At 42.0% G+C, this 10,257-nt stretch overlaps 1 protein-coding gene across 10 annotated transcripts in view; it reads left to right on the top strand.

Annotated features, from left to right (window-relative positions):
• The first annotated feature begins 4,373 nt into the window (after positions 1–4,373).
• EZH2 (enhancer of zeste 2 polycomb repressive complex 2 subunit) overlaps positions 4,374–10,257 on the top strand; it is a 74,878-nt gene continuing 68,994 nt past the window's right edge. For 9 of the 10 annotated variants that reach the window (XM_081284525.1, XM_081284533.1, XM_081284530.1 and 6 more), the window contains exon 1: positions 4,399–4,496. The gene's annotated coding sequence lies outside the window, so the exon portion shown is untranslated. Of the gene's footprint in view, positions 4,497–10,257 lie in introns of all 10 variants that reach the window. The other variant, XM_081284524.1, reaches the window with a different exon arrangement.

Below are 10,257 nucleotides of genomic sequence, written 5' to 3'. Positions count from 1 at the left end.
ACCTATAAATTTAAATTGAGCAACAAATGTTAACTTTTAAAATGTTTTTTTTTTGAGTTCTATTCTCTTGAAAAATAGGTGAAAAGAGCATCTGAAAACATTATATATATATATATATATATATATATATATATATAGAGTATATATAAGTTCACCATTGATTTCCAACCTGTTTTAATACAGGTTTTAATGGTATTTTTTGGTGATCAGATGTCATCCTTAACTTTACATAGTTCATTTTCCTCCTTTATGGTCCTTTAGTCCATTCCAAAGCATGTTTTTTCTGTGTTTTCTTCACACATACCGTCTGGTGTGAGGCAGAGGTGGAGATTCCTGGCTCTCCCCCATTGAATGGATAGCCAGCTGATCCATAGCTAATTATTGAAAAGACTATCCTTTTCCCTACTGCATTGTAAAACTATGGTCCTGTTTCTGGACTATTTTATCACCCTTTGGTCTGTTTATCCATCTGTGGGTCTTTTTAGATTTTAGAGGCTAGGTATGCATCTCAGTGGTAAGTATGTGCTTAGTATGCATGAGGCCTGCCGCAGTCTGGCCGGGCACAAAATCACGAGCCACCACACACCTTATAGATTCAAACAGCAATTCTTTATTCCCGAACTCACAAGCCAAATCCACATATTCCACCAGGCTCCGAATCCCAAATACTTTTTGAATCCCAACTCAACAGGGAACTCAAGGAGCGGGCGTGCCTGAGGCAGCAGGATACGCCCTATTCCCAGCAGGGTACACCTTAAACCTGGAACCGCCCTAAACCCAAGGAGCAGGATACTCCCTATTCCCAGCAGGATACACCCTAAACCAGGATCCTCCCTAAACCCGGATCCACCCTGGTCCTTGAGCAGGGTCACCTTTCTCAAACATACACACAATGTCACTGCAAATGTGCAAGGCAAGTCCATTTCCTTCCTCTAAGCAACATGGGGTACGCTGGCAAGGAAATTGTCATACCTACTTGGCTAATGGCTCTCAGCAGAGGCCCTGGGTTCTATCCCCAGTACCAAAAACTATGACGATGAAATAATAAAAAGCTAGCTTTAGATATCTTTAACAACGTTGCCCAGCTTCATTCCTCTTCAATTCTATTGTTTCTTTTTGACCTTTTGCACATTTCATGTATATTTTAGAATCAATTTATCAACCTACACACAAAACACACATGTACACTCATCAACAAATTCCTGAATTTCGATTGATTTTTCAAAATCTGTGCATTTCCCAAATCATACAAGTGATATCCCTTCTATTTATTTAAGTCTTTTTCAGTTTTCCTACATATAATTTTGTAATATTCACTTGCATAGATCTTGCATGTTCTTCCTCAGATTAGCAGGAATTGGATGCTTTTCAAAAGGTATACATTATCACTTTAAAAGCTTAATTCCTCCCTGTTCATTGCTTCTATATAAATTGATTTTTGTAGTGGGGTAGTGGTGCACACCTGGAATCCCTCCTACTCCAGAGTCTGAGGCAAGAGGACGTAAGTTCAAAGTTAGCCTGGACTACATAATAAGACAGTTAAAAAAAAAAAAAAGTGGGGAGAGGGATGCTGGGGATGTAACTCAGCAGTATGGCACTTGCCCAGAACTTGCTAGGTTCTGGGTTCAATTCCAAGTACTGCAAAAACAAAACAAAAAAATGTTGAATGCTAAGTGAACAAGTGAAGGTGTGAGAAGTAAATTCGCCCCTATCCCGTAAGGTACAGCTTTCTGACTTTGGGGTTTAACTCTTCCATTTTTGGTTTCATCACTTAACTGCAATAGCGAATCTCTGCTTTAACTGAGGACAGAACGACTTAGTAGTGTTTAACATGAGCATCCTTAGACATACAGAAGATTGGCAACTTTCACCCTTCTCATCTGCCTTTGTTTCACCTCACTTTATGAGGTTCCCTTAATAACTAGCATACACACACACACACACACACACGTTTGGTATTCCATACACTTTTTCTTTCATGATTAGAAAGATTTGTACAATAGGCCTATGTAATTTTTTCTCTAAAGTTGAAAATCAATTTTTTTGGCAGCAAAAATGAAATCTTTTTTCCCTTGTAACCTTTTTATATTTGTTAATATACAAAAGATAGTTGAGACAACATATGCTGTGCATATACAATGAGCTCCTTTTGCAATGCTTTCAAATTCTTTTCTCCCATCCATCATTTGAATCTAAATTGTCTTAACTGGTTAATGTCATTACTGGATTAAGACAATGTTGTGATTTCACTGGTATCCTTCTTTCCCGTTTCAACTTGGCCTTCATATCTAAATATTATAAATACTATAATACCACTCTACCCTATTCTCACCCAGTGAAAACTCTCAGCTTTAATTGTATTCTGTACATTTGATCAGAGTAGATGTTCATCTCAAGAACCCTTGCTTTGCTGCTCCATCAATCTGTACCTTGTGCTTTCCTTAGAAGCCTGCTGAGGAATGTCCTTTTCTGAGATATTTTTTGAAAAATATTGATTCTACACATCCCTTGGCTCTAAATGCCTTAATAATTCATGATGTATTTCACATTATGTTGCAATCATTCATATGCTGCAATGATCTGCTAAGTCCCAATTTCTTTGAGTTTTTCCTTAAAAATGCTATTTTTTAATACTTAATATTAAAGAACAGATAAAAACAGTAATAGTAACCTAGGGACAAGTAGTTACTTTTGAGATTTAAATTGCTTGTTAAAAAGCAATTATTAAGGGGCTGGGGTTATGGCTCAGCGGTAGAGTACTTGCCTAGCATGTGCAAGGCCCCTAGGTTGGATACTCGGCACCACATGAAAATAAATAAAATACAAAGGTACTGTGTCCAACTACCAAAAAAAAAAAAAAAAAAAAAAGCACTTGCAACTTAGCAAGACCCTGAAGCTCAGCAAAAAATCAATGTATTCATGTATTGGTGACTGTTAGGTATAACAGATGGAATGTGTCACGCTATTCTATAGTTATAGTTGCCCAATGTCTACTTTTGTGCTCTTATCATTTATTTTTTTTTATTTAGACTCGACTGCTTTTTTTCTCTATTTTTTTTAGCTTCCTTTCCTCTACATGCATTACCCAAAATTAAATTGGTTCAGAATATGAGGAGTTAGATGGTCATTTAGGAAAATCACAGGTTAAATCAGAACTCTGATAGGCATTAAAAATCCTGGGTATTAAAAAAAAAATGTCTTTAAGGCAGGGATAGAGCTCAGAGGCAGGGTGCTTGCCTAGCATCCACCTGCAAGGCCCAGGGTTCCGTCAGTCCTTGGCACTGCCTCTCACCAAAAAAAAAAAAAAAAAAGAAAAACATTTCTCTAGACATCGAACCCATGGCTTTTAAAAAGCCGTCTTAACTCTCAACCACTGGAGTCCCAGTTACCGCTGGGGAGTGATATTCTGCCCTCCAGATGCATCCTTTCAGAAACACAATTTGGAATACCCTTAATGTCATTGCCAGATGAAGCAGGGAGACCAGGCTCTCAGCATGATCTCTCCTCAATCCCTCTGGGTTGAGCCACTGCTCTCAGGATCCTCAGGAACCATCGGGAAATGTGACCTCGCTAACTTAGCAGGCATAACAGCAAGAGGCGGTAGAACCGCACACGCCCTCACGCGTGCTTAACCAGGTTGCGTGCTGGGACCGTGAACCTCGGGAAGGTCTGAGACACCGCGATTTGAGAGTCTGGACTGCAGCGTCGCCCTTTCCCAGGAGCCGCGAGCTCCGCCGGCAAGGTGTAGGCGGCGGGGAAAGGCTGCCGAGCGGCACCCGCCCAGTTGGCCGCGTGGACACGTCCCGCGCGGGCCGCCGCGCGCCTCCGGTCCGTGGGCGCCATACCGAGCGCAGGCCGGCCAGGCCTCGGCTTCCGCGCGGGGAGAAGAGCGCGACAGTTAAAACCGTTACCGCTCGGAGTTTTGAACTGGTTCAAACTTGGCTCCAGCGCCCGCCCCGCCCCCGCCCGGGAACTCCGAGGAGACGGTTCCCGCCAAGAGCAGCGAGCGCATCGTCCCGCCCTCCGGCCGGTTCCCGCCATTCCGTCCTCCCCGTCCGCGGAGAGCTTCGGCCTTCACCGAGTACCCCGGTCCCCGCCGGCTTGCCCACCGCTTTCCTGAAAGGCGCCGAGCGTTCGGCGAAAGAACAAAGAGGCGGCGGCGGCGCTTCCACACTCCGAGCAGCGTTCTTCAGAGCGAGCCCCGCCACCCGCGCACGCGCCACCCGCGAGCCCCGAGCGCACTCTGCGTGGGGATCGCTCGGCGCCTCCACGCCCGGCGGGCCCTGTGATTGGACGGGCACCCGCTCGCATCCCGCCAATCGGGGTGGCGCTTCATTGGACTTGGCGGGGGGGCAAATAAAAGCGATGGCGATTGGGCTGCCGCGTTTGGCGCTCGGTCCGGTCGCGTCCGACACCCAGTGGGACACAGAAGGCAGTGGAGCCCCGGCGGCGGCGGCGGCGCGCGGGAGAGGCGCGGGCTGGCGCGCGGGACGAAGGTAACGCGCGCTGTCGGCGGCCGGCCGGCGAAGCTCTGGAGCGCGACCCGGGGCGACGGCGACGCCGGGACCTCCCCGTCGCTGCCCGGCTGGTCCCTGGCATGGCCCGAGCGGGGCTCTCCCGGGCGCCGCTTTTGTAGGGGCCCGGGTGGGTGAGGGGAGACCCCCTCGGAGGGGCCGTGAGGCGCGGGGTTGGCCGGCGCGACCCCGTGAGTGGACAGCGCCGACCCCCCTGCGGAGATGCGGACGCGGGGCGGGGGGCTCCTGTCCGGGCGTCTGCCCCCGCCCGGGCCGGGGGCGTTCCAGTGGCCGGTCCGGAGTGGCAGCCCCGAGCCTCACGTCTCCTTTGTGTGGCGGGGCGGCGGGAGGGTCCGGGTGGGACGGGACAGACAAGTTGGTGGGACCGAGCCGCGAGTCCACACTCAGACAAAGGGCGGACTGTGCCCCGGGAGGGTTCGGCGGGAGGGGAGGGCGCGACACTCGGGTCCCGCCGCGGCGGGCGGGGGCGTGGGCGGGCGCGGGTGGGCAGGGCTGGCCCCGCGGCCCCGGTCCGCCCGGCGCCGCCTCCCCCGCCCGGGCGCTGCGGGAGGGCGTGCGCGGCGTGGGACCCGGTGGCTGGCGGCTGACATTTCCCGGGAGCAGTCCGAAACCCCGTGCCCCGGTCTCGGGCCGCGCTCGCCGAGCTTTATGCTAAGTTGGAGGCAAGAGCGGAGCTGTCTTCCTCCCTCGGCTGTGTTGGCGTGGAGGGCTTTCCGTGGAGTGCCCACTGCATTGGGTGTCCCCCGCCATCCGCCCGAGATGCGTGCCGAAGGGTTACTTTCTGAAAACCGGAGGAGTGGAGAAGCACAGGCTTGGTCTTTTGGAAAACTTGGTGAATGTCTCGTGAGTTCCCATTTTGTAAAAAATCGTAATCTTAAAAAACAAAAACAAAAAATGCCGGGCTGTTTTGGCCAACTTGCGTGATATATATGAGAATGGCGACAGGTGCTAACGAAACCAACTGTCATTTAGTGATTAATTCCCAAATCCCCGGGGGTTGAATGAGGATATAGTAGAAGAGGTGATCGAAATAAAGTGTCTGTGACGAATGTGTGCTTAGACCACAGGGTTGGCAATTTCTTATTAATTGGTCTTGTTTTCCGTGAACAATAGCATTAGTGAGTCAGAAAAGACTGGATGGACAACTGTTTGTTGCCTAAGAAATTTCATGTGTGCTGCCCGCAGTTCAAACTAAACTTCCTTTGTTTATCGCACAGGATCTATAAAATTTAAATTCATTTGGAAGTAAAAATCTGTCTTTGATACTTGCAGTGGTTTACTACAAGGCTTACTTTCTAGGCTTCAAAATGGTCGTTATCAGTTTAATTTTATAGTGTTAATGTCACATGAAACATTTGAAAAATAAACTTTTAATGCTGGTTTAGTTGAATGTAATTTATGCTTCTAAGGGTTTTGAAGTTTATTTTCCATTAATTTTCATTCATCAGCATTAGCAATTAATTTATACCAAGAAATAAAATGCAAAACAGGTGTGCTAACCTTTTTATTCATAATTTGATTTGCAAGAAAAGAAAGTATTTAAGATGTATTTTAATTCCTTGTTCAACATCTCTGAAGTTAGGAATGGATGGGATTTTGGTCTTAAATATAAAGAATCCTGTTGTCTCTTTTCAGAGGTGTGTTGAGAATGTCATGTTTAAAGTCCGAGAAACATTTAGGAAATCCCGTCATAAATTCTTATTTTGTTGGAAGTGAATATATGTCAAGAAGTTGGGAATATAGGCTCTCTTCTGGTTACATTGTTTCCTCTGATGGAAGACATAACCTGTGCATCTGCTAACTTTCAAACAAATGGAGACAAAGACTTGCAGTGAATCGGATCCGTTTTGTAGTGTTGAACATAAAACATTCCAGGTGTTGCTGTTTTGGGATTGTAAAGTAAGATTTATGTTTTTATTAGTTACTAATAATAATATTTAAAAATCCTGTTGAGACTCTTGTCCATTATTATGAGATGAGCTACTTGTGCAGTGCAGATTTTTGGCAAGACATTTGGGTATTTTAGGATTTAAGAATTTTCATTTTGTTCTGTATTTTCTGTATTCGATATTTGCTCTTTCTCTTTGCCACAAGGTATTTTTTAAGAAGCCTCTGGCAAATTGGCTAACATTTTTGTTTTAAATTATTTTCTGGTAGAATTAAGAATATATTAATTTAAGTAGCAGTGATAGAAAAGAAAAACACTTGTTGATTTAGTGTAGTTAGACAAATAGTGTTTTTTTTTGGGGGGGAGGGGATTGGCTTTGTCTTGCATAGATACATATGTGTGATTATCTTCCTGTTTGTCATTTAAAAATTTCAAGCAAATTTCTCCAGGTCACACTGGAGTTTTTCCAGGATCTCTTTTGTCCTTTGAAGTGTTGTTCTTAAGAAGTACAAATTTATTTTAGTATTGGTCTTTAAATGAATAATTAAGAAAGTTGATATGCTGCTTTTAAAAACCAGCATGAAAAATTTGATGATGATATAATGAGTTATGGGGTCAATTAGAAATGATTTATGAATTAGCTTTGAAATCTTTATGTCAGTATAGATGATGAAAAATTTTTGTGGGGCAGTGAAACCTTTGGGGCAGCATAGGTGGAGAGGAACAGTTCATTAAATTCAGAGGAAGGTTCATCAGATGATGTGTTTTACCTTGCAGAAGCCTTCCCTGAATTCCCAGGCACTCTTGAATTCCCATAGGGCTTTGTTCACACTTTTATTATAGCTCATATCAACTTGTATTGTAATCACTGTTCATTCATCCCTCTCCCTCAATACTATACTCTTTAAGTGCCTCAAGTCAGAGGCTCTTATTTTCTTTGTATACCTATCATCTAGGTTGGTAGTTGGTAGAGAATAGGAATTTTAATAATTGAATAAATTAAGGAAACATGAAAGATGTAGTGAAATAATTTGACAAAGGAACTTGCAAAGCAAACAGGATATATTAATATTTATGTCATGAGGAACTTTGTAAGGTGTTTTCCACCCTTTTTGAGAAGTAATGATTACAAAGAAGAAAAATTGTCAAGGTAAATCAGTTCCAGTGTTTTTTCCTTGTTATAATCTGTGATATTGAAAATTGTAAATTAAGTATATCTGTTGGTATTTATATTTGGTATTTTAGGCAACTAGAGAGAAGCTTGATGAATCATGTGGATGTTTAACATGTAGTATCTGTTTGATTTGATATTGCTATTGATAACCGTTGTGCAAAAATATGAGGAAGGGGAGAGAAAGAGGGTGGCATATATTTTTAATTGGAAGGTGTTAGAATTAATGTATTTTGTCTTAGAATAATTAGAGGTGGGTCTTGAAGCTGACACTGACTAGACTCCTTATGATGTAGTTAGGGATCACTTACTGGGATGTTCTTTATTCTTTTAAAATGATATAGATTAGTAAATCCAGTAATATCTCAAACATTTGATACATTTATAAAATGATTGTACAGTTACATACTTTTCCACTTCGTAGAAAAATATGCCAAAAATGAAATGAATAAAGGAATTACAGTTGTGCATTGCATACTGAAGTTTTGGTCAGTGATGGATCATATGTGTAAGGGTGGTTCCATAAGCTGATATTGCCTAGTGACATTGTAGCCATCTTAATTTGTATAAGTACACCCAGGGATGTTCACACAATGAAAAAATGGCCTAACAGTGCATTTCTGAAAATGTATCCTGTTGTTAAGTAACATGTGAATTTTATATTAAAGTGCCTACTATTTACCAGATGCTTGGTTTCTTACTATGGTAACATTCATATTGAATACTTTTTAATTCTTATAAATTCTTGTAAAATCTACCCTGCAACTATTAAAAGATGAGAACAAATATGTAATATGCATACAGTAAAATATTCTGAAATAAAAGAAATGAAATTCTGGTACATACTATACAACATGGGTAAACCTCAAGGATATTATGTTAAATGAAGTAAGTCAGACATGACCTTTTGTACAAAAAAAAAAAAAAAACATACAAAACTTGAATGATTTTATTTGTATAGGTAGCTAGAATAGGCAGTTTCAGAGAGGCAGCAAGTAGAGGTTACCAGAGACAGAAGAGAGGTGAATGGGGAGTTATTATTTATTTATAAATTTTTTTTTAAAGAGAGAGTGAGGGGGGACAGAGAGAGAGAGAGAGAATTTTTAATATTTATTTATTTTTTCTTAATTCTCGGCGGACACAACATCTTTTGTTTGTATGTGGTGCTGAGGATCGAACCCGGGCCGCACGCACGCCAGGCGAGCGCGCTACCACTTGAGCCACATCCCCAGCCCCAAGGGGAGTTATTATTTAATGAATATAGAATTTGTGGTTAGAATGATGACAGAATTCTGGAGATAGATGATGGGGATGATGGATAGATGGATGGTTGAATAGTACTTTGTACAGTTGGCCCTCCATGTCCACAGTTTCTGTATCCACAGATTTGACCAACTGCTGGTTGAAAATATTACCAAAAAATAGTGTTGTATTGAACATGTACAGATATTTTTCCTTGCTGTTATTCCTTAAACAATGCGTTATATTAGCAATTTACATAGCATTTGCTTTATGTCAGGCATTATAAGTGACCCTGTCACCAAAATTGGTGATGTACCCTTGTAATCACAGCTATTTGAGAGGCTGAGGAAGGAGGATTGCTTGAATCCAGGAGGGTGATACCAGCTTGGGTAATGTGGTAAGACAGGAGGATGTGTGTAGATACCGTTGCCATTTTGTCTAAGGAGTTTGAGTATGGATTGAGGTATCTGTGTAGAGTTCTGGAACTTAGCTTTCTCGGATAGCAAGGTACAGAGGTACTTGATGTCACGGAATTGGACATTTAGAAATGGTTAAAGTGGTAAACATTGCATATATTTTACTAGAATACAAAACAATGCGCTCTACAAACCTGTATCTATAATTTAACTGAAAGAAACTAGTTTCGAGGGGTTAAGAACCTGTTCAGGATTATTTGAAGTCAGGATCCAAACTTCCATTCTCTTTGAATCCCATATTATATATTATAATGCTATGTGCTGACTTACTGGATATTAAAGATATATCACCTCCAAGAAGAATGAGTTCATTTGAACCAATCAGTTACATTTAAAAGTAGATCATTGTAGTTTATGCACTAAAAGATGTCTTTGAAGATTTCTGTCTCAGCCATAGCTTTGATAGTATGAATTTATGGGGGGTATATTAGAAGGTGCTTGCTTGGGTTTCAGTTCCTGAATTGCTAGTTTGTGCTTGCGATGTTGTCTTCTTAATAGTTTGAGGTTTCTTATCTGTAAATTGGTAAGGGTAATGATGACATCCAATAAAATCAATAAATCAAATAAAGTGATTGTGACAAATAAAGAAATTTATATTCACCAAACCTTAGAACCCTGGCACAAAGTTTATTATTGCACCAATATTGTTTTTGTATTGATGTATTTTTCATTCGTTAAACCAAACATTTCTCAAGTTTAAATGTGTGCTTAGGTATGCAAAGAAAATGGTGCTATATAGTTTTTATCTATTTCTAGAAATGTCCGTTGATTAAAAGTAATGTTTTCAGTTTATTTATTTATTTTTTGGGGTACCAGGAATTGAACTCAGGGGCACTCAACCACTGAGTCACATCCCCAGCCCTTTTTGTATTTTATTTATAGACAAGGTCTTACTGAATTGCTTAGGGCCTTGCTAAGTTGCTGAGGCTAGCTTTGAACTTGGGA

This window comes from Spermophilus citellus, assembly GCF_964194105.1.
Source record: "Spermophilus citellus genome assembly, chromosome: 3".
Lineage (NCBI taxonomy): Eukaryota > Metazoa > Chordata > Mammalia > Rodentia > Sciuridae > Spermophilus > Spermophilus citellus.
The sequence above is the reverse complement of the archived record's forward strand: the minus strand, read 5'-3'. Positions and strand labels throughout refer to the sequence as shown.